This window comes from Dromiciops gliroides, chromosome 3 (genome assembly GCF_019393635.1).
Source record: "Dromiciops gliroides isolate mDroGli1 chromosome 3, mDroGli1.pri, whole genome shotgun sequence".
NCBI classification, from domain to species: Eukaryota; Metazoa; Chordata; class Mammalia; order Microbiotheria; family Microbiotheriidae; genus Dromiciops; species Dromiciops gliroides.
Window position 1 is genome coordinate 347,724,295 of NC_057863.1, and position 25,359 is coordinate 347,749,653.

Genomic DNA, 25,359 nt, shown 5'->3' on the forward strand with positions numbered 1-25,359 from the left:
TTCTTGGCAAAGATACTAGAGTGGCTTGTCACTTCTTTCTCCAGCTCATTTTACAGACACTCTGAAGCAAACAGGGTTAAGTGACTTGGCCAGAGTCACACAGCTAGTAAGTATCTGAGGCCAGATTTGAACTCAGGAAGAAGGGTTTTCCTGACTCTAGGCCCAACGTTCTATCCACTGTGCCACCTAGCTACATTAAGAAAAAAATAACAGATATAGAGAATCTTTAGGGGTCATTTACTTTAACCTCCAATTCACTGTACAAAATCTACTCCCTCTGTTCATCTCTTGAATTCCTGCCTATCTTTTTAGACTCAACTCAAATGTTATCTCCTCTATTAGGCCTCCCCGGTTGATAATGATCTTCCCTGTTAGATCTTGGATAGCACTTTTGGAAGATTGTCAGTAGAGGGGCCACTCTGATCTACTAGACTAAAGTATCTGCCATGCAGTTAGGCATATATTCTGGGACATGTACTCTCATCTCTTGTTGAAGGATATCCAGTCTGGGATGATGCTACAGTTTCTTATTGGTTGTTCTTGTGCCTGGGTGATTGGGTAGCTGGGGGTTGGTTACAGATGATTTGTGAATAAGTTAGGGAGAACGTCTCTCTCAATAATCTTAGGAAATCTAAAGAATGGTTTTATCCTTTCTCTTGAGCATATTGCTTTGGAGCACTGCCAGTTCTCTTTTAGACTTCTAGTGATGGAGTAGGGGTGTGATTTCTCTGCTTTTCCCTCCTCTAGCTGCAACAGTAGCTATATATATGCATGGAAGCAAGAACATGTGTTTGACTAGGTGAGCCTGAGACTGGACTTCAAATTCTTGGCATCCTCTTCTTCTGTGTGTGTGTGTGTATGTGTGTGTGTGTTTAATCTCTTCCTATACACAGATCCATAGTCACTAACCAATGATCCCCAGAGATTGACCTTTCTAGTTCTTGTGGCTACCTTGTGAGTTACAGAATTCCTGAGTTTCTCAGTTGGTTCCAGCTGATGAGCAGGATCTGGTTCCTGCAATTATGCTGCTTCACAGTGGAAAGATGATTATTTACAGGATCATCCTAAATTTGAAGAGACTAAAGAGCCATGTACAGATAGTCAAAAGATCTGAAATTTGTGAGTCATTCAAACAGTGCTGGCTAGAAATCAAACTGAAATATTTGTTCATCAGTCCCATAAAGTGTCTTTACCTTTCAGAGAGATTATCATGATGGAGGTGCATTGTTGCTTATTTTGAATATTTGTTAACGTGTGTGACATGGGGCTTAGGATAAATAAGAAGTTTCTCCTATGAGAAGCAAAATCAAAGATTACCAGATAACAGATCAGATATATTGAGGAATTAAGCAACTGTTAAAGTTTAGATTGACCAACTTCATGTCAGGATAGACACAGCTAAGAAGTAAGGGGAGAAAAAATTCTATTGTAAGAGTGTCAATTAGGCATGGCTACTACCTGACTGGAGCTAGGAAACAGATAACCCCAAAGGTCAGGATCATCATTTCAAAAAATCCCCCTCGAGGCAGCTAGGTGGTGCAGTGGATAGAGCACCAGCCCTGGATTCAGGAGGACCTGAGTTCAAATCTGACCTCAAACACTTAATACTTACTAGCTGTGTGACTCTGGGCAAGTCACTTAACCCCAATTGCTTCACCAAAAGAAAAAAAAATCCCCCTCAAATCTCAGGAATATGACAAGCATCCAAGATTTCCCCACCCCACCCTAAAAGGGGACTTTCTATTTTCAGGTGGACACCCCATATATCCTCTATAAAAGCTTTTGCCTTCCTTCAGTTCTGGGAGGAGAATGTTTCTAAGCCCTCCTACCCAGGGGTGAAGTCTTTTACTTCCCACATGGTTACTTTCCTAGCACCAAATAAAAGACCACTTTAATTCTAATTGGACTGTGTGCCAGAGTGTAATTCTTCACTGAGGAATACCTAAAAACCATCACAAACCCTACCGTGACAAGCTGAAGCCCCTACAGGTTGCATCCCCCTACCCTTCCCATTAGCCACCAGTGACTAGTACCATTTAGCCAACCAAGTAATATCAATTAGTTTTTCCAAAGAGATATTTACTTTGAAACTATAGACATGACTAAAGTACAAACATTTTCCCCCAACAGCTCTGAAGCATATTCTTCACCATACCACCTCAGTCTCTGGGGATAGGCTCAGACTGAGTACAGTTTCTTCATAGCACTGGTCTCACCAAATTCCCATTTAAATATGTCTTAATTGATATAACTGTTGGATAAGTCCTTGTCTCAGCTTTCTCTGTGCTGGATCCTGAAAGTTTCTGCTCCTCAAGGCAGTAGTGCTAGTCTGCAGAACCCAGTGTGGTCTCTGACTTCCAGGAGTCAGGGATGCTTGATCTCTTGACTTTTTTTTTTTAACTTACAAGGTTGGAGACTCCAGTTTAATTTACTTTACCTAAATCAAAATAATAATGCCAAAGCAGATGAAGAATGAAGGCTTGGATGCATGGGGACACATGTTGACCTTGGAGAGAGAGGTACCAAAGCTGCTCCCTTTACAACATTGTCTCTCACTGGATAGTGTCATTGAAGGAGTCAAACCAAGGACAATGATCCACAAAGAGGGAAGGCTCAGGCCGACTATGGCCTTTTGAAGGCACCTCCCCCAAGTTCTGCAACTGCAAGGTATGAAAAAGCCTGCTGTCTGCTGTGTAGTTAGCAGCCTGGAGATAGTTACTGAATGTCTATTAATGCTCCAAAGTCTCTTGATGACATTTCTGTTACATATCATGCTGACTCTCCTGGAAGATGGCCCCCCAAGCTATTACACGTGGGGAGCGATAACACTGTCTACTATAACACTGGACTTCCTTTGAGGGAGTTAGAGGAGGGCCTGTGGCCTTTCTGATATGACTGCTAGAGTTGAGGCTAAGCTAGGCAAGTTTGAGTCTGGGCTTCTGTCTTCCTCTTATATTTTCTTTGCCTGATTATAGGTGACTAAACAGTGATACTGAGATGGGAAAAGTCTAGGTTTGCAGGAACACTCACTATGACACTGAAATCTTAAATATAATCTCTTATTTAACAATAATATAAAATAATATCATGGCTACTCTTATGTTAAAGCAAATGAAGAAATAATAAATACATCGAAATACACAAGTAAACCTGCATTACATTCTCCCACCAATGTATTTATTGTGTTTGAGAGGAGGCATATACTTAAAGAGTGATGTCTGGGCCAAATGAGTTGGTCCTTTAGATGATTTCTCTGATTCTCTGCTTCTGCTCTCAAGAGGACACTCTCTTCAACAGCAACTTCAATCCCTTTCAACTTCCAACTTAGCTAATGCTGTTCTGAAATCTGTCCTGTCAACTCTCTGTGTCCTCTTATTTTACTGGGTTCAGATTCTTGGTCCTTTCTGTGAATGAGTTTACCTTACTTTATGGTTAATAACCAAAATTTCTTCTTTTATCTATGATTAGGTAGATTACATTTTCCCCCATATCATGAACCAATGAGTATCCCTATCTCTCCAGCATGCTGAAGTTTGTCACATTCAAAATGAGTAACACCTGCTTCAGAACTCTGAGTCACAGTAACTGTTTCTCTTAGAAACCTGAGCAGATCTATGCCCCAGACAAGTGAACTGTCTAGGTGGAGTTGAATCAGATGCTATTTTTCTCAGAAATAGACACGCCCTGGGGCAGCTAGGTGGCACAGTGGATAGAGCACCAGCCCTGGATTCAGGAGGACCTGAGTTCAAATTTGGCCTCAGACACTTAACACTTACCAGCAAGTGTTACTAGCAAGTCGCTTAACCCCAAATGCCTCACCAAAAAAGAAAGAAAGAAAAAAAGAAATAGACATGCCCTAAAAAAGTGTACTCTCAGTTCCTTAAAGGGTTACTGTCTTCCTCTAGGAAAACATTAGAAATGTCCGAAAATGCAAGCCTTATTTTGTACTTTGAGACTATTTCCTATCTGTCAAGACGTGGTCAGCAGGCTTTATCTTTGTTCTTTTGGAATTGTGGTTTGTCATTTTATTGATCAAACTTCTTAAGTCTTTCAAAGTTGCTTTCCTTTGAAGTGTTGCTGTTGTGTACAGGGTTCTTCTGGTTCCATCCACCCATTTCACTATGTCAATTCATCTATTTTCCAGGTTTTTTTGAAACTGTCCCTTTTGTCATTTCTTAGGGCATCATAATATTCCATTATAGTATTGTATCATAATTCATTCAACTACTGCCCAAGTGATGGGTACATCTTTAGTTTCCAGTTCTTTGCTACCCAAAGAGTGCTGCTATAGATATTTTTGTACCTATGGTCTTTTTTTTTTTTTGCTTTTATATTTGAATCATAGGACCACATATGCAGAGCTGGAAGGGATCTTGGAAGCAATCAAGACCTGCTACCTCATTTTATAGATGAAGAAAATGAAGCTTAGAGAGGTTGAGTATCACATAGCTAGTGTGTGTCTTAGGCAGGATTTTAATTCAAGTTTTGAACCCAAATCCAGTGCTCTATCTACTATATCAAATGACTGCTGGCATATAGGTCTAGTAATGGTATTGTGGGTCAAAACATGAACAGTTTAGGGACTTTTTGGTTATAGTTCCAAATTGCCTTCCAAAAAGGCTAGACCAATTCACACCTATGTCAGCATGCATTAACATGTTTGTCTTCCCAGAGCCCCTCCAACAATGATCATTTTTCTTTTTTGTCTTCTTTACCAATCTGCTGGGTGTGAGGTGGAAACACAGAGTGGCTTGAATTTTAATTTTTCTAATTACTAGTGATTTGGAGCATTTTTATATGGTTACTGATGGCATGAATCTCTTCCATTGAAAACAGCTCATTCCTGTTATTTATCCTTTGTAGAATAACTCACATATATGTTCTTATATATTCGAATCATTTCTTCAGATATTTTGCACAGAAATCTCCAGCAAAGGTTTTTTTCCCCCAAATTAACTATTACTCTTCAAATTTTAATTGTATTAATTTTGTGCAAAAACTGTTCAATTTTATGTAATCAAAATTGTCCCTTTTATCTTCTCTTATATTTTTAGTCCCTTGTTTGGTCATGACTTCTTCCTCAATCCATAGTTGTGAGAAGTATTTTCTTTCTTACCCCTCTAATTTATTTATGATGTGACATTTTATATATAAATCTGTAATCAGTTGGTATTTACTATGGTACAGGATATAAGGTCATGATCTAGACCTAATTTCTGTCAAACTGCTTTCCAGTTTTCCCAGCAATTCGTTCTCACTCTCGCTCTTGCTCTCGCTCTCTCTCGATGGGGCAATGAGGGTTAAGTGACTTGCCCAGGGTCACCCAGCTAGTAAGTATCAAGTGTTTGAGGCTGGATTTGAACTCAGGTCCTCCTGAATCCAGGGCTGGTGCTTTATCCACTGCGCCACCTAGCTGCCCCCGAAATTAGTGTTTCAATTAATTTTTAGTTGAATTCTTAGCAATATTTTGCCCTGCACAAAAAAAAAAAAAAAAGAAAAGAAAGAAGAAAAAAAAAGAAATGAGGTTACTAATCTGGGCACCTAGGTGGTGTAGTGGCCAGATTACTAGCCTTGGACTCAGGAGGACCTGAGTTTAAATCCAGCCTTGGCCACCTTAGTAGCTGGGTGACCTGGGCAAGTCACTTAACCCTGTTTTCCTTAGTTTCCTCATCTTTAAAATAGCTGGAGAAGGAAATGGCAAACTACTGAGGTATCTTTGCCAAGAAAATCCCAAAATGGGGTTATAGAGTAGGATACAACTGAAAAATAACAAAACAACAACACTCATCTATACATGAGAATGCCTGTGAGCTGCCTACTGACTTAGTTTTAAAATGTAATATTATTTGTGTTTTATTTTATTCGTATTTATTTTGTTAAATATTTCTCAAGTACATTTTAATCTGGTTCCAGTTACCCTCAGGAGTGTTGTGGGTCATGTGTACGACACCTCTGAAACCAATTGTCCTGATCCCAGGACAGGTGAAGCACAGCAGCTCAGAATTTAAGAGGAGGCTAGATTCTAAGGAGTTCCAGCTGAGTCCCAAATCAAGAGCTTGGCAAGTGATTTCTGCTCATTGTCCAACACTAGGATCAAAATGTCAGGGCACTTTTCCAAACTAGAAGCGTGGGAGCAGTCTTGTGTGGAAGCCAACCTTTTATTCTTTGAAAGAAGGTCAAGTGTTTAAGATGCTCATTGACTCAAGTGCATGGCCAAGGAGAACTGACCTTTGACTCAGTTCACTGCAATTTCTGCTTTGTAATGATTCAACTCAATTGAATGGACAAATCAGATGCCTGCTATATGCAGAGCACTAAGATAGATAAATGGGGCAAGTGATTCAGGGCTTCAGGGATCTCTTTTCTCTTCTCCTCAGCAGCTTTGCTAGCTGACTCGACAAGATTGGGGGCACCAGAGAAACAAAGAGTACAAGTCATCTTGTTTATTATGTCTGCCTTTTTACACTTGTTTGCATATCTGTGGATCCTAATACAGGGTCAGTTTTTGTGAAGGTTGCTTGTGGTGCTGAGAGATGCATATATTATTTAGCATTCACATTTAGAAGGTAACCTAAGTCTTTAACCTCTAGATTCTTTAGCAATTTAATTCTATATTTTCCTTTTGGTTTATTTTTCTTTTAGATTTGTCCAAAACAGGGAGGGACATTGAAATATCTTGCTACTATTATCTTACTGTCTATGTCTTCTTGTGGTTCAGTTAAATTTTTCTTTATAGGTTTAGATATTAAGGCATTTGAAGCATATAAGGTTAATATTGATATTGGTTTATTATGTATGGTGCCTTTCAGCAAAATATAGTTTATTTATCTCTTTTTTTTAAAAATTACTAAGTATTTTATTTTTTTTCCGTTACATGTAAAGATAGTTCTCAACCTTTGTTTATACAAGCTTTACAATTTCAGATTTTTCTCCCTCCCTCCCTCCTCCCCTAGACAGCAGGTAATCTGATATAGGTTATATATATATATATATATACATATATATATATATATATACATATATATATACATATATATGTACACACACACATAATAACATTAATCCTATTTCTGCATTAGTCATGTTATAAGAGAAAAAATCAGAGCAATGATGGATAATATTTATCTCTTTTTATGTTATGAATTTTTGTTTGTTTTGTCTGATAGCATGATGTAACGATTGGAATGACGCCACCTGCTGGAGACTTACTGTAGGAAAGCACCTGAGGGCAAGACATGTGGCTTTTCTTTGGCAAAGTTATGTTTGCTTGTGGGAGGAAGAGGGGGCGAGGCTGGTGCTCTCAATCTCTTTCCTGAGGACTCTGGTGGAGAGCGGAGCTAAAGAAACACTTTCCCTTTGATAGATAGATGAATCTAGGCCTTTCTCTTTCCACCAAATTCTTATTCTCCTTAATAAATACTTAAAAGTCTAACTCTTGCTAAAGCTTATAATTTATTGGAGACCACTCATTAGATGTTTTAGACAGACTAACCAGAATTTTAGCCCCTTACATGACTACAACCCTTGCTTTTTTTATATTCACTTGTGGTGAATCATTTTGGTCCAGTCCCATTCCTATTGCTCACAACAATAGCTCACATTGATATAGCACTTTAAGTTTTACAAAATGATTTCCTCACAACATTTCTATGAGGAGATTACAAAGCACTTCACGGTTTATATAAAATCTAGAGAAATTCCGTGTTGTACTGAACATTGCCTAGAATAATATGTTCCTGTGAGAAAATAATGGGTTTGGGGACCCCCAGAGGCCCCACTCAAGAAGATAGTATTGCAATTGATTGGATTGACTTTGCTGATTAACTCACTTAAAGTTGACTTGATTGAAACCACACCTACCTGAAAGCCTGGATTTGGGTGATGCTAGCCAATTAGCTTTGAGCAGTGTGGAAGGGCTGCCTCTCCTCTGGACCCAGAGGAAGCTTCCACACTCAGTTAGGGTCTCGCACATGCTCATGGAGGAGGACTTGGAGGAAGAAGCCGGCCAGGCTGAGCTCTTATTTCTCCTCTAGGGTAGATAGGCTTCTTAACTTTCTGAGTCAAGTGTTCTTTCTTTACTAATATTTGCTATGATTTAATAAATGCTTAATGCCCAAAACTGGTGCTAAAGCTTCTAATTTATAAGTAACAAATATATTTAAAATCCCAGCTAATTTTTCCTAAATTTGGGACAGAAATAAGATGACCACATATAGTTGGTCTTTTTTTTTTTTTTGGTGAGGCAATTGGGGTTAAGTGACTTGCCTAGGGTCACACAGCCAGTAAGTGGTAAGTGTGTGAAGCCAGATTTGAACTCAGGTCCTCCTGACTCCAGGGCCAGTGCTCTATCCACGGCACCACCTAGCTGCCCCTCATATATAGTTTTACTCTCCACATTCCAGACATGCAATTGTCAATATTTGGGATTCACCCCACTTCACCAGGACTCCTAGTCATCTTAACATTGGGACATTAAAAGCAAAATAAACCTAAAAGTGAATTTTATGTGAAAAAAAATTAAAGAAAAGGAAATGGGTTGGGTACCACTTCATTTGGAAAAATGAGAGAGTATGGTTTGTTTTTCCAAATTCTCCCTCGCTTTCTCTCTGTCTCTGTCTCTGTTTCTGTCTCTGTCTCTCTGTCCCTATCTCTATGTCTGTCTCTTTCTGTCTCTCTCTCTCTCTCACTCTCTGTCTGTCTCTCTCTAGCTTAGGAATCTTCAAAGTGTTTTGTTTTGAGAAAGTCAAGTGTATTTTACAATATTAATGAAATGGCCTATGTTCTCCCCCTATATCTTTATACCATTTTGCAAAGATCTTTCCTTTTAATGGATGTTTTAAAAAATAAAATTGACTAGCTATGTGACCCTGGGCAAGTCACTTAACCCCAATTGCCTCACTAAAAAAAAACACAAAAAACCAAACCAAACAAACAAAAAAATAAAATTGATTACTTTTGTAACAAATTGGAAAACTGTATGTAGTAATTACTTATTCATGTTTCTTAATACTAGTGATCATCTATAAAGTGTACATGTATCCTAAATTCATGTGGGGCCACATTTTTACCAGGTGCCTGTGGGTTTTCCCATCATATCAGTGTGAAGTCCCATATAATTCTCTCACATTTTATCATTTTGATTTAAGCATTCTTCGGGGGGCAGCTAGGTGGCACAGTGGATTAAGCACTGACCCTGGATTCAGGAGTACCTGAGTTCAAATCCAGCCTCAGACACTTGGCACTTACTAACTGTGTGACCCTGGGCAAGTCACTTAACCCCCATTGCCCCACAAAAACAAAAAAACACCAAACGAACAAAAAAAACATTCTTCGATTATGTAAAAAAAAATGCTTTTGTCATGACCTTCCTATCCATAGGTTTCCACAGTAGCAGATTTTCCCTGACAATTTCAACAGCATATCATATATAATGGAAGCAAACGAACACATTTAATAATATGTTGCTGCATCCATTTGCAAGCTGGAAAGATTTTAGTTTCTAAGTTTCCTGATGGAAAAGGTCTTTTGACGTATAGACAATCCCTCTCACTGTGTTACTTGCAAGTGGAACCCTTCTGAGATGATTTCTCATTGGAAACTGATTTATCAAACATTGTTTTCATCTTACTTATAGGTGAAGAGGTACCAATATATTGATATAGGATTATCAGTATAGATTAGACAACCTTTCAGATCTTCTAATCCAAAATTTCATAAGCTGTGGGTTGAGACCCCATATGGGCTTGTGTAACTGAATGTGGGGGTTGCAAAAAAAAATTGCCAATAGAAAAAGGATATGTATACCTATTTTATATACCTCTATACCCAGGGTTGTATAAAAATTTCTAAGGCAAAAAGGGGTCGCAAGTGGAAAAAGTTTAAGAAGCCCTGCTCTAATCTAACTTCCTTATTTCACAACTGGAAAAAAAGGAAGTTAATGTGACTTGCCCAGGTCAGATATACAAGTAGACATGGTTTTTGAACAAGTTTGCTTGCTTTTGTTTATTAAAAGCACATCATTGCCCCTGTAAATATTTTCTTGTAGTTCCAAAGCATTCTGCACATTCACGTTCATGATGTCATTTCAACTTATGTTGCATGCTTTCTGTAGCTAACACATACTATTTTTATTTCTTCCAGTTGATTTTCTATTTAAACTAGTAATATATTTATCCTTTATGGGAGGGATATTGTTTCATTTTTAAAAGAAATTAGTGTAACATAGGGGTCTGGTCAATGGAACTCCATTCTCAGAACATACACAGCATATGCTTTGGAACAGTCCAGGAGCTTGCTTTCAGAAAGGAATGATGGTATGTAATGGGAAGTCCTTGTACATGTAATCTGCAACTGGTTCCAATCTACTAACCATGTGTTAAAGAGTCTGACTTTTTTTTTTATGAGGCAATTGGGGTTAAGTGACTTGCCCAGGGTCACACAGCTAGTAAGTGTGTGTTAAGTGTCTGAGGCTGGATTTGAACTCAGGTACTTCTGATTCCAGGGCCGGTGTTCTATCCACTGCGCCACCTAACTGCCCCTTTTTTTTAAATTTTTAAAATATTAAAAAAAATTTTTTTATTTAATTTTTTTTTTTTTTAGAGTCTGACTTTTGAAAAGTTGCTTAGACAGAATTGGGATACATGCAAAAGGCACTCACCAGCCAAAGTGAGTCTCTGTATCTTCTACTTTCCTGCCTGGCTGTGTTCAAACAATGAGACAAAGACTGCTGTACTCCTTTGTTAGAGAAAGAAGCCTTAGGTCTTTTATTATCTTTCCACTGAGGTCGAAACCAAGTGACCCATGAGTACATGAATCTGTTCTCTTCTGTATCCATTACATTTTTATTATATCTATTCTGCTTTTAGGTGAAGGAGTATTGGAGAGAGCTGTGACCTTATGAGCTTAAAAAGGTCAGAATGGTGAACCACAAGAGGTCCAAGACATGGAAGCTATGCCAGATTTTGTGACCAGCTGTGAGGAAATAACTTATGAGCTGCTTGTTTGATCCAGCACAGATCAAAGGTAGCTAAGGGAAAGCAAGTGATCATGCATTGTCTGCCACATTCAGAAGTGAATTTGATGGGATATATACTCATGCAAGTGGTACTAAATTCCCTCCTTGGGAATTGAGGTGGTATAAGGGTAAATGTTCACCATGGTTCTGGGGTGCAATGTTTTGGAACTTCTGTTCTTGTCTTATTTTCATAGTAGACATCCCTTTATGAGGGCATCTGGGTGGTACAGTGGATACAGCACTGGATCTAAAGCCAGGAAGATATATTCATGAGTTCAAATCTGGCTTCAGACACTTACTAGTTGTGAGATTCTGGGTAAGTCACTTCATCCTGTTTGCCTCAGTTTCTTCATATGTCAAACGAGCTGGAGAAAGAAATGGCAAACCGCTCCGATATCTTTGCCAATAAAACACCAGATGGGATCATGAAGAGTTGGACGTGACCAAAAATCAAAGACTGAACAACAAAGGAACTAATTGATATTATTTGGTTGTTGTTGGTCTTTTATTCCTGAAGAGGACCATGACATCAGGATGATGTGATGATTTCAACTGAATTGGATTTAAGCGAGAGAAGGCTGTGCAGGGCCACCAACCTCACTCTCTCCTCCAGAGCCATCTGGGTCCAGTGGCAAGATATATGTCAGGATGGCTAGAAATGGCCCAGGATGTTTTTAAGGCAATTGTGGTTATGTAACTTGCTCAGGGTTACACACCTAGTAAGTGTCTGAGATGAGATGAGAACTCAGGTCCTCCCAACTCCAGGGCCAGTGCTCTATCCACAGCACAGCCTAGCTGCCTGATGTTATTTGGTCAACACTAGTCATTACTAATGACCACTATGGACAGCTGGGTGGTGCAATGGACAGAGTGTTGGGCCTGGAGTCAGGAGAACCTGAGTTCATATCCAGCCTCAGATACTTACTAGCTGTGTGATCCTATGTAAATAAGATTAAATAACTCCTGTTTGCCTCAGTTTTCTCAGTAAAATAGGGATAATAATAGCACCTCCCTTGCAGAATTGCTGTGAGGATCTAATGAGATAAAAGTTGTAAAGTGCTTAGTGTAGTATCTAGCCCAGAATAAGTACTATATTAACATGTATTATTATTTTTTTTAATTTAAAATTTAATTATTTGGGGGGCAGGGCAATGAGGGTTAAGTGACTTGCCCAGGGTCACAAAGCTAGTAAGTGTCAAGTATCTAAGGTCGAATTTGAACTCAGGTCCTCCTAAATCCAGGGCCTGTGCTTTATCCATTGCGCCATCTAGCTACCAAAGCACTGGCCTTGGATTCAGGAGTACCTGAGTTCAAATCCGGCCTCAGACACTTGACTTACTAGCTGTGTGACCCTGGGCAAGTCACTTAACCCCCATTGCCCAGAAAAAAAAAAAAGAAAAAGAAAAAGAACATGTATTATTATTACTAATCATTGGTGTTTAATTAACACTTGGGAGAATCTGGAATGGAAACTTGAGCTAAAAATCATTAGAGAAAGAAACACCAGCACCTCAGGGATGTCCCTAGAACCCTGGAAGGGAGAAGTCATCTTATCTCGGGGTGGGGAGGGGGAGGGACAGGGTTCTGACTCAGAGTGAGAGTTGGCATGGGGATCCTCAAAACTCATAAAGACTGCATTAGACAAGGAAAAATACAGTTAAATTCAATTGTTGCCAATTTCAAATAATTGTCTATACTCATTCTCAAGTTAATAGAATTTTTTTTAAAGTAAGGGTTTTGTTGTTGCTGTTTGTTTCTGGTTACCTACAGCTCTTTTACTGATTACAGATCTTTTCCAGGAGTCTCTTCAATGTCTTGGGGCTTGATTCGATCATCACAGTCATCCTCATAGAGTAACATCTGAAGTACTTCACCCTCTAAAGGGAAATCCCTCTTTGACCAGATTCTATGCTGGATCTTCTCCATCACAGTGATAAATACTTGTGTTGAGCACACACTTCTCCCTGTACTTTGTTTCACTGAACATAGTTATTTCTCTCTCTCTCTTTTTTTTTTTTTTTTTTTGCGGGGCAATGGGGGTTAAGTGACTTGCCCAGGGTCACACAGCTAGTAAGTGTCAAGTGTCTGAGGCCGGATTTTGAACTCAGGTACTCCTGAATCCAGGGCCAGTGCTTTATCCACTGCGCCACCTAGCTGCCCCAGTTATTTCTCTTGATATGTATTCCAGGGACTCTTCAATGATCTCAACCTATGGCAGAGGGATTCATTGTTTAAAAGAGTTTTAAAGGTGACATTTTTTCCCATTGACTTGAATTCTTTTTCCTTACTAACAAATAATAAGCTCAATGGTATGTTATATTCTCTATATCTTTCAGTTAGTAGTGAAATGATAAAAATGTATGTGATGCAACATGATGACTAATGCAGAAATATGTTTAATGTGATTGTACATATATAGCATATATCAGGTTGCTTGCTATCTTGGGGAGGGGAAAGAGAAAAAATTTGGAACTAGAAATCTTATAAAAACAAATGTTGAAAACTATCTCTACATGTATCTAGAAAATAATAATATACTTTTGTGATTAAAAAATGTGTGTGATGATTGAAAATTTCTGAGAGATGGCATTTCTGGGTAAATTAAAATCAATTTTATTGACTGTCTAGAAAGCAATCAACAAAACAGACTCATTGTCCCCTCGGTTAAGCAAAGAGGTCAAGCCTGTCAAACCTTTAATATTTATAAAGTTTTTTGAATAGAGGGTGCACTGGGGCAGCTAGGTGGCGCAGTGGATAGAGCACCGGCCCTGGAGTCAGGAGTACCTGAGTTCAAATCCGACCTCAGACACTTAACACTTACTAGCTATGTGACCCTGGGCAAGTGAATTAACCCCAATTGCCTCACTTAAAAAAAAAAAAAAGAATAGAGGGTGCACCTAAAGGTGGTAATTGACTCTGAATGGTTAACAAGTAGTGAGAGAATGAATATTACAATGAGAAGTGAGCTTGTTCCAATGAGGGTTCTGAGGTACTTGACATTGAGCACTCAAATCATGGTAAAAAAGATCCACCCCCATTCCATATCACCCTCCAAATAATATTTAAGATAGTATAGATAGGGGGGCAGCTAGATGGTGCAGTGGATACAGCACCGGCCCTGGAGTCAGCAGGACCTGAGTTCAAATCTGACCTCAGACACCTAACACTTACTGGCTGTGTGACCCTGGGCAAGTCACTTAACCCCAATTGCCTCACAAAAAAGAAATAAAGATAGTATAGATGGGAAAGTAGATAATATCAGTCAGTAATTGATTTTTTTTTTGGTCATTTTTTTTTTCTGGTACCAAACGAGGTCTAATATACCCTTGGCATATGTGCTTCTTTAAAATAACTTTTAGGGGGGCGGCTAGGTGGCACAGTGGATAAAGCACCGGTCCTGGATTCAGGAGTACCTGAGTTCAAATCTGGCCTCAGACACTTGACACTTACTAGCTGTGTGACCCTGGGCAAGTCACTTAACCCCCATTGCCCCGCAAATAAAATAAAATAAAATAACTTTAAGTGGGGCAGCTAGGTGGCGCAGTAGATAAAGCACCAGCCCTGGATTCAGGAGGACCTGAGTTCAAATCCAACCTCAGACACTTGACACTTATTCATTGTGTGACCTTGGGCAAGTCACTTAACCTTCATTGCCCCGAGCAAAAAAGAAATTTTTTAAAAATTAAATTTAAGGCATTGTGGGAGAGTGGAAAGAGCCCTAGATTTGGAGTCAGAAGAATTGTGTTTGAATTTTGGCTTTCCTACTTAGGACCTGTGTGACTTTATTTTTTGCTTTGTTTTATTTTTCTTTTCTTTTCTTTTTAAAGTTTTTTTTCCAATTACATGTAAATATATATTTTTTTTGAGTTCCAAATTTTTACTCTACCTTCCCATACCTCTTCCAAAGCCAGCAAACAATCATGTTACACATTTTCCCACATTAGTCATCATGTTGTAAGAGAAGAATCAGAACAAAAGGGGAAAAAAACCTCAAGAGAATAAACAACAAAAAACAACAACAAAAGTGAAAATAGTATGCTTCAATCTGCATTCATACTCCGTAGTTCTTTTTCTGAATGTAGATAGCATTTTCCACCATTAGTCTTTTGGCATTGTCTTGGATCATTGTATTGTTGAGAAGAGTTAAGTCTATCACTGTTGATCATCACACGGTGTTGTTGATACTGTCTATTATGTTCTCTTGGTTCTGCTCATTTCACTCAGCATCAATTCATGTAAATCTTTCCAGGTTTTCCTGAAATCCATCTGCTTATCATTTTTTACAGCACAGTAGTATTCCATTACATTCATATACCACAACTTGTTTAGTCATTCCCCAGTTGATGGGTATTCCCTCAGTTTCCAATTCTTTGCCACCACAAAAAGAGCAGTTATAAATATTTTTGTACATGTGGGTCCTTTTCCCTTTTTTATGATCTCTTTGGGATATAGACCTCGGAGTGGTATTGCTGGGTCAAAGGGTATGTGACCTTTGTGACTTTGGACAATTCATCTCCCTTCTCTGGGATTTGGTTTCTTAATCTGGAAAAGAAGGGGATGGGACATTCTTGCTTTGTCTAAATCCTAAATTTTAGTGACTTTTTGGCATTGTTCCAAATTGCTCTACAGAATGGCTGCACCAATTCACAGGTCACACGAAGAATTAATTAGTGAGCCTGTTTTTCCTTAGCCCCTCTAGCAATTGAATTGACTGATTTAAAAAAAAAGATCATATCTATACACCCAGGTGTGTACAGGTCCAGCTCATGTTTAATTAATTAATTAATTAATTAATTAATTAATTCTACAGCTATTTATTAAACTCCTAATATCTATAAGCTACCATGTTAGGCACCTGGATGAGGAAAATTATCCAGACCCTTCCCTCAGTGATATACTTTTCATGTTATTTTGGGGGTAGAAGAAATACCTAAGTGAAAAGTTTAATAAAATATAAAAAAAAAGAAAAAATGAGTTAAGCAATAACATAAGACCATGATATGACAACATCACATGTAGTAGAGGTCTGTAGCATGCCTGGATTATCTGACATAGTGTGTCTCTCCATGTAAAGGGTACCCAGAAGCTACTTCCAAGAGAACTGAGATCATATGTAAGGGCAGAGTCCTAGAAATGATGAACATGCTCACATGAGTGGACTTTGTGTAACTGTTTCTGGTCAGCTAGCCACATGATGAACAAAAGGCTCTCTGACCAGCTTTGAAGCCATCAAAAAAGAGCAGTCAGTTTCAGATACTCACCTCTCTACTGTATTTGTATCTGGGAAAACCAGGTAACTCTCACACAGGGCTTCTGGTGAGACTCTGCTATAAGGAGAAAGGCCTGAGTGCTTTTTTTCCTCTGTGAGGCTCCTGTGACCCCTAAAAATTGGGAGTGGTTGGCCTGCTTCTTTGACCCTTTCTATTTTATGTGCTGAGAGTACAGTTTCTAATTGGTGTAGGGAACATGAATCAGAGTAATCCAAGTGTTGGAATCCTGATTAGGTATTTCACCCAGCCAAATATCAAATCCCAAGGATCAAGAAGTCATCTTTGTTGTTGTTTAGTCGTTTCAGTCACGTTCAACTCTTCATGACCCCATTTGGGTTTTTTTTGGCAAAGATACTATAGTGGTTTGCCATTTCTTTCTTCAGCTCATTTAACAGATGAGGAAACTGAGGCAAACAGGGTTAAGTGACTTGCCCAGGTCACATAGCTAGTAAATGTCTGAGGCCAGATTTGAACTCAGGAAGATGAGTCTTCAGGATGACTCCAGGGCCTGCACTCTATCCACTGTGCCTCTAGCTGCCTTAGTCTAGGAAAGAGACTCATCCAAAACCTCTTTGGAGCCTTGAAAGGCCTGACTCTGAGAGAGAAGGGCGCAAGTGTCCATGTTGCATGTGTTGATTACTTGTCAAATGAATAGCACAGACAGAATATGGGCAGAATATCAATGGATAGAAAATAAAGGGAAGGTTTTTCCTAGTCAGTAATATGTAGGTGTTCTTATTTTCATAATGAGAAATGGTTTGTCCAGGTTCTGATAAGTCAGCGATGTAGTTAAACAATTGAAATTTGGGGTGAGAGCTGAAAGAACACTTGTAGTGGCCAGGCTGTCTGAGGTAAGCATGTATTTCAGGCCACTATGAGTGGTTGGCTTGTTTTCCTGTATTGTGTATTTCCTGGGTGTCTGGAGAAAGGTACCCACCTGGTCAGGCATGGCTAGTCACAGCCTAGGGCTTTCAGCTGGAATATTCTATACCTGCTGTACCTCACAACAAGTGCACCTTAAGTGTTCCTTCCAAAAAGCCGATGTGAGAAACATGAATGAAAATGTTGCCAGCTTTTTGCTGAAGAAATAAGGAAGGCTATGAATTTGGGCCCAGTACCAAGGGCCCGTAGGAGGGTGTGCTTTATGGGTAGATGATGTCTCTGAAAAATGAAAATTCATTGTCTTTGGACTCCCACTTGTGTGGTAGGCAGTCTTTATCATCGGCCTTCACTTATTAATTCAATTTCACCCACACTAACACCTCCATCTCAGGGCACAAGGACAACAGGAAGGAAGTTGACTGAAATGCAGTTACACAGGCACAGCAACAGCCTGGGCAGAGGCTCTATTGCCCCAAGGGGTCTTTGTCAAAGGTGGAACTTGCTGCTTTCCCATCGGGTCCTGGCTGGAAGAGGCCTCACAGGCAACTCAGAGACAAGGAGCTTCCTGCTGAAGCGACCTGCCTGATTTCAGTGTTGGCATCTTCCCAACCATTGAGAGCTTAGCCTGTTTGTCAGTTAGACCCAGCTGAATCTGAAAACCTCAGGGGAAAGCCTGAGAACATTTAATTAAACAAATACTTGTTCCGCAAAGGACAATGACATATTCTTTGTGTGGCCAACTGCAGAGAAGCAGATGTCATCACTTAAGAAATAATTAACAAACAAAGGTATTGTGAAAGTTGAGACATTGAAGAAAGCACAAAAGAAAAACCCACAAAAGGAATATTTTTGGGTTTCCCAGTGAGGCGGTACCTTAACAATTGCACCCCCCCACCATTTCTGTCTGCTAATTTAAGCCTTGAGATGGAGTCATAATTAAACCATAGCTTGTTGGGAGGTAGAGAGGATGTTTTTGAAAGGGTCCCTTTAAAAAACAACAACAAACCCTTACTTTTGTATTCTATTTATACTTCTCAAAGCATTTTCATAACCACTATTTCATTAGGTCTTCACAATAATCTTACAAGGTAACCAAGACTTATTATTTCCATTTGACAGATGAAGAAACTAAGACATAGTAAAATGAAATGACAATGTAAAGTCACCCCAAAAGTGGTAGAATCAGGACATAAAAGCTGGTTCCAATCAAAACCACTGATCTTTCCACTGGACTACATTGCCTTTTTCCATAGGGTGAATTATTTCTGTAGTTCAGATCTGCCATTTGGAAAAAAAATAGCTGCCAAACAAGGTATCAAATAACTGAGAATGAAGGTAGAGACACTATCATTTCAGGGGAAGTGATTCAGGGCAAGCCTTTTTGGCTGGGAACTTTCTACTCCCCCTCTCCAGGATTCTTTTGAGGAGGCAGCTGGCATTAGTTACTCAGGGCTGGGCAGAAATCCCCTATTACTTTACCCCAAAATTGAATTTCAAAGTCCAGGAGATTCAATTCCACAAGCATCTTTCTAAAAAACCTACTGTGTTCAAGTTACTTGATGGCATGTGGGGTAGGGAAGGTGTGTGCAGGTATAAAAATGTTTAAAGGCATGACTAATGCAGAAATATGTTTAATGTGATTGTACATATATAACCTATATCAGATTGCTTTCTGTTTTGGGAGGGGGGAGGAAGGGAGAGAGGGAGAAAAATTTGGAAGTAAAAATCTTATTTTTACATGTTACGGGAAAATAATAAAATGCTTTTATGATTTAAAAAAAAGAATAACAATAAAAATGTTTAAAGGATGAGCTTTTTCCCTTAAGGAGTTTACAATATATGATCCTCCTCTCTGGATTAATATTTATTATCTTTGGGGAAACAGCCCCACAAAGCACTAGGCTTATATCTGTGAAAATTCGGGCCTTCCCAGTACCTCAGGTTGGGTAGTGCCAGAGGAAATTTTCCATACTCAAGAATGAGGAAATTCAGAATGGAAGTTTCTGTTCCTTCATGGTTTAGGGAACCTTCATTTCATTCTGCATCAAACCAACCGTGTGTAACTTTGGTTAGGAACATGACCCTGGAGAAAACAGAAAAGTGCTATTGCTTGACCTCATTCTATTTCCATTCTATCTCTTCCCCCAAATCAGTGTAGGGAGGGAAGACTGAGTAGGTGGGCATCTAGATTATATTCTAGATATGTATGTTTAGATTGTATTCTCTGATATAAAAAACAAAACCCTCTGGATTTTGTTTAGTTTAGAAAAGCCTAGGATCTGTTTGCAAGGTGTTCAGGTAGGTTCAGCTGATTGGAAATCAGTATCTGTTTATGTTTCAGCCTCTTCTTAATTCATTCAACAAGCATCTTTCAGTCAGCTGTGATGTACCAGGTACTGTTCTAGGGCCTGAAGGATATAAACACCAGTATGAAATAATCCATTCCATTGGTATAGAATTATCATATGGGAAAAAAAGGCAATGCTAAATCCAGAAGAGAGATAGAAGGACAATTCTATAAAACTTCATAGAAAGACTAGGGAAGGTTGGGAAGAATACTGAAGGAAAGCTACATGGAGAAAATGAGAACTGAGCAAGGTTTGAAAGGATGGGTAGGATTTCAACAGGTGGAACCAGGAGTAAGAGAAAAGTTATTCCAAGTGTAGAGAACAGCTTGAAGGAAAGAAAGACATGGAGGTAAAAAGCAAAAACCAAACAACCCACCAAATGTCTTTTAGGCAGTGGTGAATAGAATAGTTTGACTGAACCATAGAGTACATGAGGGTGAGATGAGGTTGGAAAGGCTGGTTGGACCCAGATGGTAGAGGGTGATCAAATAGACTTAGGTGATGAAACAGCGTAGCCCTGGTAGCATCTCACATACATACATATGTTCAAAGGTATTTTAAATATCGGGCAGCTAGGTGGTACGGTGGATAGAGTGCCAGGCATGGAGTCAGGAAGACTCATTTCCTGAGTTCAAATCTGGCCTCAGACATTTCCTAGCTGGGCGACCCTGGTCAAGTCACTTAACCCTGTTGGCCTCAGTTTCCTCATCTGTAAAATGAGTCAGAGAAGGAAATGGCAAACCCCTCCAGTATCTCAGCAGAGAAAACCCTAAATGGAGTCACAGAGAATTGGATGTGACTGAAAAACAACTAAATAATAAAATTGTGCATATCACAACATATCATTATGATTGAAGAGGAAGCATAGAATAATGGATTGTACGCTGCCTTCATAGACAGGGAGACCTGGGTTCAAGTCTTCCTTCTGGTTGTATGATCCTGGGCAGGCCATTTGGTAACTACATGTATCCAAGGTGATGGCGAGGATGGTTATGAGCTGCTAGCAGGTAGTAGTAGACTCCCTGTGCAGATGGAGGATGCCCAGCCTGGACTCTAATAGCCTTTTCTTAGGGGAAACATTGTACATTGCAGGAGATGGAGGGCTCAGAGTGCTGTGAGGCAGCTAGTTGGTAGAGTAGATAGAGAGTTGGGCCTAGAATTAGAAAGACCTGAATTCAAATTTGACCTCAAATACTCACTAGTTGTGTGATCTCAGGCAAGTCAAAACTCTGTTTGCCTCAGTTTCCTCATCTCTAAAATGGGGATAATAATAGCACCTACCTTGCAGGGTTGTTGTAGGGATCAAGTGAAATAATATTTGTTATTTTTTTTTTTGTGGGGCAATGAGGGTTAAATGACTTGCCCAAGGTCACACAGCTAGTAAGTGTCAAGTGTCTGATACTGGATTTGAACTCAGGTCCTCCTGACTCCAAGGCCAGTGCTTTATCCATTGCGCCACCTAGCTGCCCCCTGTTATTTTTTTTTTTAAAAAGTACTTGGGGCAGCTAGGTGGCACAGTGGATAGAGCACTGGCCTTGGAGTCAGGAGGACCTGAGTTCAAATTTGGCCTCAGACACTTAACGCTTACTAGCTGTGTGACCCTGGGCAAGTCACTTAACCCAAATTGCCTCACTAAAAAAAAGTACTTAACACTTACATAGCATATAGTAGGTGCTATATAAACATTTTTTATTATTACTATAATTTGTAGAGAAACATTATTACTATAAGTTGGAGGTTGGTATTGTTAAAGGAGAATTTCCTCACCTGATAAAATCATAGGTCTGGTCTAAATAAATAAGTGTCTCTGTATTGCCTATTACTCTTATGTGTTGTTGTTGTCGTTCACTCATTTCAGTTGTGTCTGACTCTTTATGACCCCATCTGAGGTTTTCTTGGGAAAGATACTGGAGTGATTTGTCATTTTCTTCTCCAGCTCATTTTACAGATGAAGAAACTGAAACCAACAGGGTTAAGTGTCTTGCTCAGGGTCACACAGCTAGTAAGTGTCTGAGGCCAAATTTGAACTCAGGAAGATGTCTTTCTTTCTTTTTTTTTTTTTTGGCGAGGCAATTGGGGTTAAGTGACTTGCCCAGGGTCACACAGCTAGTGTCAAGTGTCTGAGGCTGGATTTAAACTCAGGTCCTCCTGAATCCAGGGCCGGTGCTCTATCCACTGCACCACCTAGCTGCCCCAAAATGAGTCTTTCTGATTTCAGGCTTGGCACTCTATCCACTGCCACATAACTCTCCTTATTATAACCCATATATATATATGTGTGTGTGTGTGTGTGTGTGTGTGTGTGTATACATACTGTGCCTTAGTACCTCTATGTGAAAGATGACCAAACTGAGGCAAAAAGGGACAGAATAAGAATTTAGATTACATCTACTATGTGACAGACACTGTGCTTAAGGCCTTTACCATTCATTCTTCACAATTCTGAGAGAGAGAGATGCTATTATTATTCCCATTTTACAGTTGAAGAAACTGAGGCAAACAGAAATGCAATGACTTACCTGGGATCACACAGCCAGTAAATGTCTGAGACTGGAATTGAAAGCAGAGCTTCTTAACTCCAGGCCCAGTGATTTATCCACTGTACCACCTACCTGCCTCAGAGAGACACAGGGTTGGGTGCCTTGCCTTATGTGGCAGAGTCAAGACTAAAAGCCAGGTGTTCACACTTTCTTCTTCTTTTTTTTTAAAGGTGTTCATACTTTCATAGATTTAGAGCTGGAAGGGACTCAGCTCTTCATTTTAGAGATGAGGAAACCCAAGTCAAAAGAGTTTAAGTGATTGGTCCAAGCTCACACACAGAGGCAGGATCCCACCACCCTTCCCCCACTGCTGTATGATCTCCCTAGGAGATCATATAGAATTGCTTTCTATCCTCAAGGCATTCACAATCTAGCAGGGAAGCTAAGACAAATACACATAAAACAATTAGAGAGTAATTAATTCTGAACTTATTTTTTAAAAAGGAAATACAAATAAAAGTTATATTTACAAAATAATTAATTGATTCCACCTTCCTCCAGCTACCCACCTACTTTTGTTGACTGATCAGAGTCAATGAATTCTCTGCTCCCGGGATTCATTTGCATCCTTCCCATCCAAGCGGTTTCCTTTTTGAAAACGCTAATAATAGTCTCCTCACATCAATTTTTATTCGAGTCAATCACCTGCTATGCTTGAGAGATTGCCCTTAGCTCTAGTAATCATTAATTTATGTCTACAAGAAGAATGAAAACCAATAGATAAAAGCCTATGATGTAAAGGAACACAATAGACACATCACAGATATTGACTGGGCTTCCAAGACTCCCCTGTAATGCTTATGGCTGGAGTCACAAAGATGGCATGTGTAAACCAACCCTGGTTATCCCGAGGATTAACTGTGCCGCCACCTTCCTGAAGCAGTCTCCCCTAGAGTATAAATTTCCTGTGGAGAGTGGAACTTGACTGATTTTTGTGTGCTACTTTGCGTCTGAAAATGACTGATGGGTGAGCAAACACATTAAAAAGTCAATTAGTTCTATTGGCTGCTGTTGGTGCTGGCTGCTGGATCTTGTGACTTCAAATGCAGAGTGTTGTCTGCCTACATGAATAGCTAGCCAGTATTCTGTGAGGTACCAACATGCCTTTTGGTCCACTGATGTCAGAGTTAGGGAGTACTGGACATGGCGGTCATGTCCATGAGATCAGTCTCTCTGTCAGTAGGAAACAGTCTGGCTTGAGTCAGATTTATCAGTTGCTGATGCTTTCACGACTGAAGACAGAGCTCCTCTCACTCTGGTTGTTTGTCTCTGAGCATAGCATAGTGGCTGCTGGCCTTGCCTGCTGCTCCATGTTGTTTAATGATGATTGTGGCTCCTTGACCTTTGTATCCAAAATGGAGCATCCAAGTGCAACATCTCTCTTCCATAGAACACTTCTTCAGTGTGAATGAGAGGGCCACAACTGAATACTGCAACACTGCTCTAGACCAACTACCCCAAAGTATCTATTTGGGAAGTGGACAAACAAGACTACCATAAATTTTGTACCACTGACATTCATGAAGCAATGACATCTTGGGGTTTCAAGACTATTGAGTCTTCTGTCCAGGGTTTACAAATCCTATGAAGTTGGATTTCCACCAATTATGTGAAGATGGGAAAAACCCTGTCACAAATAAACACGGAGAAAATATCCCTTGCAGATGCTTTGTGGTCTTTTTTTTTTTTTAAAGAAAATTGATGAAAAAAAAAACAACAAAGCAAAACAAAAAAAAAAAGAAAATTGGTGAATTGGTTGGCTTAAAAAAAATCAACATTGATATCTTTTTGATTGGCTATTTTATCACATTCTTGACTAAAGCTGCTCCTAAATAGTTTATTGAAGAAAGTTATCACACTAAATTAAAAGGGATATTATGTAAATTGCTAAACAAAACTTTAAAAATACAGGAAACAATAAAAATGATTAATAATCTCTGTGGTATTGACCATTGTTGAATCTCTCCTGTAGTTGTATAGCATTTGGCTTTTACCATTTTTATAATACTCATTACATACTATTTTGTATTGTAGTTATCTGTGTTAATATCTCATCTCTCCAAATAGATTATAAGCTCCTTGAGGGCAAGGGCCTTGTGTTATATTTCTTTATATTTTCTAAGCAGCTAACCTAGCACCCCATGTATAGGTGCTTAATAAATGCTAATTGAATGATTTGCATGTGTGTTTGTCAGATATAAACTAAAAGAATATCTCAAAAAAAAATTTAAGTGGTATTGACAAAGGGAAAGAAAGAACTGGATGAGGTCACTATGTTCATTTTCTTGCCCCTAAGTAAGACAAGAAATCTGTGCTAGTTGAAAAGAAATTAAAGGAGATTCTGTTAATAAATGACTACATATGATCCCATCAGGCTGTTAAGCTAAAGGGTTGTTGTTTGTTTTTTTCATTTTTCTCCCTGCTTGATGAAGCAGCAAGAACCTAAAATTTGTTGGGTTGAATGAACTTGATATAGCCTTACAAACTTATACCATTACTTTGGGCTAATCCTTTATAAACATAAAGTTGGCAGAGTCTATCTTTCTTGGCTTCTCTTCTCCCCTATCTACATCATTTTGGAGGTCAAGAACGGTTTCATTTTGTCTTTGTATTTTCAGTGGCTACCACAGTGATGCCTGGCACATAGTAGGAGATTAATAAATGCTGATTGATTGATCTGGAGGCCCCTCATACCCTGGACCCCACTGAAGCACCTCACACCCTCCTAGACCTCATTGAAGTGTCTCTATTTAGACTTCTCTTCACTAGGAGACTCTGAGCTGTAATAATTGTTCACTTTTATCTGTCTCCCTTTAAGTCAGACAATGATACCCCCATGCTACATGTAGGGGGACAGCACTTACTACATAAGGCAGGGAAATGGTCTATACCAATGGGGAAAGGATTCCACACCAATGGGCTTTGGCCCTTTGATTATAGTCATACTGTACTTCATAACTTACAATGTACCTTATACTCATATCTTGCCTGTTGCCACAGTAAGGACAGGCAAATAGGCTTACTCAAGGGATCCATAAGGGACCTGTGCTCTTTTGGGAATACAGGTAAGACAGCCCTTTTCTGGATCAAGGGTTAATCCTCACACCCTGGGAAGAGCATCCAAATCCACAAAAAGATGTTGGGTGGGGTTCCAGGCAGCTTCAAGGAGAAAGGTAATCTGACCAACTGTGCAAATTCCAGAGAAGGTCCAAGGTTCAGTGTAGAAAAAACTCAGCAAAATAAGGATTTGGCTCTAGTGGAGACAAGAGCCAGAGCAGAGAAGAGCTCCCATTGTTTGGCGAAAT

General features: G+C 39.4%; 1 pseudogene; it reads left to right on the plus strand.

Annotated features, from left to right (window-relative positions):
* Positions 1-22,589: 22,589 nt before the first annotated feature.
* LOC122747583 lies at positions 22,590-23,642 on the plus strand (annotated as a pseudogene).
* Positions 23,643-25,359: the final 1,717 nt, after the last annotated feature.